The following is a 3861-nucleotide window of genomic DNA, read 5'->3' on the forward strand; positions in this document are numbered from 1 at the left end:
TTGTGCCCACTTCTGTACCTGAACACTAGTAGGTCTTTGGCCTTAATCTTTGTTTCTGTTCCACACCTATCTAAAACAGCCAGTAGAAGAGCATCTCTGGGGAAGTACAATGCTGTCAGTGGAGAGAACAGTCTTGGTGTTGGAAGACGTGGATTCAAGTTCTATCAGAGCCAATTGTGAGACGCAGAAAATACTTTCCTCACATAATTTAAAATAATGGATATGTGTTTTAGTTGGCTGTATTTGGGTTAGTCTTAAAAGTTAAGGATGATGCATATAATGTGTTATGTTATACAATTGATCACTACAAAATATTCAATAAATTATGAGCAATAAGGATTATTTTACAGATGAACTAGATAAAATAAAATTTAGTCATATTGCAAAACAATGATTCTATCATGATTTTTCATTTACAAAGCCTTTTCATTTGCCCTCATTTTAGGCTCCGCTAATCTTGTAAATTATTTGTATTAATATATGCATTTTAAAGATGAGTCTCTGAAAATAGAATGCTTAAGTGATGGCACAGCAGTTAATCGTTTAGCTGGTACCCAAAAGGTTGGTAGTTTGAACCCACCCAGTGGCTCTGCGGGAGAAAGACCAGGAGATCTACTCCCATAAAGATTACAGCCTAGCAAACTATGTGGGGCCATTCTATTGTGTCTCATGGCATCACTATGAGTCAGAATTGAGTCAAGAGCATCTAACAACAACAACAACAAGATAAAGATCCAGGACACAAACAGAAGACGTTCTGACTCCACCTCCACACACTCCTTCTACTCCACAATGACGTCTCCTTTAAAAAATTACTATACATTACTATGCAATTTAGTTATGATGGCTCCATGGACAAACAGGTGATCCCTTTGATCACTACAAGATAATTCAGTGCTTTCTGCCGTAAGTGCAAAAGAGATTTTTTGTCCTGAAAGTTTCATCTCAAAACCTCCTCAATTGCCAGAGGAATGATAGAAGTAGCTGATATGAACACTTTTAAAAAACTGATGGGGAAAAAAGGAAAGTGGAAGTTTGGGCTGTCTATAGCCACATAACAGAATCCAGCAGTGCTGGTAGAAATCGATTATCCCAGCAGGGCGATTGACATTGAGCAAACCAAGTATAAAGTGATAATAAAATTCTGCCTCTTTGGTACTGTAGTGTTGGGTGGGTAACACAGACATCTAAGGGTTTGCAGTTATGCACAAGCAGTACCTAATCCTATATTCTGTCATAAGAAATGTGCCTGGTACCTCTGATATCTTTAGGTGTCAGGACTCCAACAGCATTGGCAAATGGCTTTGTTTTTCAACAGCTTTAATTTCCCTTCCCAACTCATTAGAAAGTGTAAATCACTGCCCCCACCTTGTTTCTTGCAGGCCTTTTTTCATTGAATTCCCTCTGTTTTCCTGTCCCTTTTCACATTTACTCAGAATGCCTGGAGCAACTTATAGGCAATACCTCAAGCCTGGGTGACCAAAAGTAGATTTATTTTCTTAAAACGAAAACAAGGAGGTGGGGCCGAGATGGCTGACTAGGTAGAAGCTACCTCGGATCCCTCTTGCAACAAAGATGCAGAAAAACAAGTAAATCGATCACATACATGACAATCTACAAACCCTGACCATCAAACACAGATCTAAAGAGTTGACCTGAGTGACAGAGACTGAAAACGAACAACCATGGGGAAGCAGCGACTGTTTTTGGAGCCTGGAGCCAGCATCCCAGTCAGGAAACCTTGGCGCCGGGCTTTGGACTGGGAGCGGAGGAACTGACCACAGCTTCTGAGACAGCGCAAGCACGGGACGTGGGCCTGACCCTTGGGGGCAATCTCTACCCAGCCAGCACACACAGTCAACGCACCCCTCGGGAATCTCAGATAAAACAGTCACCCCAAGCAAGATAAGTAACTTTCTCTATATTCCAGGGTGCTACTCTCTCCTATTTATCTGAACCCTCCCCTCCCCTTCCCAGGTGGCTTCATTAACATTGGAATTTCCTGAGCCAGAGAGTGAACTGTGCTGTGGTTTTCCTTTCTTTTTTTTTTTTTTTTGGTCTTTACCTAACTCATTCTCCTGGCCTGAGAGAAGCAGCTACAAAAAACCCAGGGACCAAAAATCCTTCCCTAATTGGACTAAAAACACAGAACCAGCTCTAGCCAAGCATATGTGATCCACAGTCTTGGGCTTTCATCCCTACAGGGAACAAGGTGGCTATTATAATGCAAAGGCATTTCTGATAGGGATCTGACTGTAATTGTTTTAGTGGATTACCGGAAAGATAAGTTTCCCAGGTCTGATATCTCTGCGTATTCAACAGAGCCCTCACTGAACCACATCAGGAAACTGAGGGCTGAAGCTCCCCCGAGACCACCCAGCCTCCTGCCTTAGGGGTCTAAGGAGGGTGACACCTACCAATCTGTAGAGGTACTTGCATTGGGGGCCTAAGGTACAGCTGCAGAGCCCACCCACCAAAGTGCTTTAGGAATAGAGACACACCTACCTCACTGGCACTTGGGGGAAGCCTGTCAGCGTCCTGCCCCCCCTGGAGTGTGAACCCCTGCTGCTACTGGAATCTGGTGCACCAAACTATCACAACTTCTCTAGGTGGATAGGTGACAGTCTGCACCACACACTTGATGACCCCAAATCAGATTCACTCAAGAATAGTGAATGGACTCAGGCTTTTATATCTGGTAACAGCCCAAACCAGCTGGTAATAGGACATAAGTGATTCAAGGGCTACAACAATCAAGATAGCACAATCTAGTAGCCCATCTACGTATATTGAAAGAAAACAAAACAAGATAAGACTCAGTGAGCAATATAGAATAAATCACTACAATATCTTAGTGATGGCTCAGAGACAGCAGTCGATATCAAGCCACATAAAGAAGCAGACCATGATTGCTTCTACAACTCCCCAAACTAAAGAATCAAAATCTTTCCCAAATGAAGATACGATCCTGGAATTGCCAGATACAGAATATAAAAAATTAATTTACAGAATGCTTCAAGACATCAGGGATGACCTCAGAAATGAAATAAGGCAATCTACAGAAAAAGCCAAGGAACACACTGATAAAGCAGTTGAAGAACTAAAAAAGATTATTCAAGAACATACTGGAAAAATGAATAAGTTGCAAGAATCCGTACAGAGACAGCATTCAGGAATCCAAGAGATTAACAATAAAATTACACAATTAGACAATGCAATAGGAAGTCAGAGGAGCAGACTCGAGCAACTGGAATGCAGAGTGGGAGATCTGGAGGACCAGGGAATTGACACCAATATAGCTGAAAAAAAATCAGATAAAAGAATTAAAAAAAATGAAGAAACCCTAAGAATCATATGGGACTCTACCAAAAAGAATAACTTGTGTGTGATTGGAGTCCCAGAACAGGGAGGGATAACAGAAAACACAGAGAGAATACTTGAAGATCTGTTGGCAGAAAACTTCCCTGACATTATGAAAGATGAAAGGATATCTATCCAAGATGCTCATCGAACCCCATTTAAGATTGATCCAAAAAGAAAATCACCAAGACATATTATCATCAAACCTGCCAAAACCAAAGATAAAGAGAAAATTTTAAAAGCAGCCAGGGATAAAAGACAGGTCTCCTACAAAGGAGAATCAATAAGTTCAGACTACTCAGCAGAAACCATGCAGCCAAGAAGGCAATGGGATGACATATATAGAGCACTGAAGGAGAAAAACTGCCAGCCAAGGATCATATATCCAGCAAAACTCTCTCTCAAATATGAAGGTGAAATTAAAACATTTACAGATAAACACAAGCTTAGAGAATTTGCAAAAACCAAACCAAAGCTACAAGAAATACTAAAGGAAATTCT

This window comes from Loxodonta africana, chromosome 9 (genome assembly GCF_030014295.1).
Source record: "Loxodonta africana isolate mLoxAfr1 chromosome 9, mLoxAfr1.hap2, whole genome shotgun sequence".
Classification (NCBI taxonomy): Eukaryota; Metazoa; Chordata; class Mammalia; order Proboscidea; family Elephantidae; genus Loxodonta; species Loxodonta africana.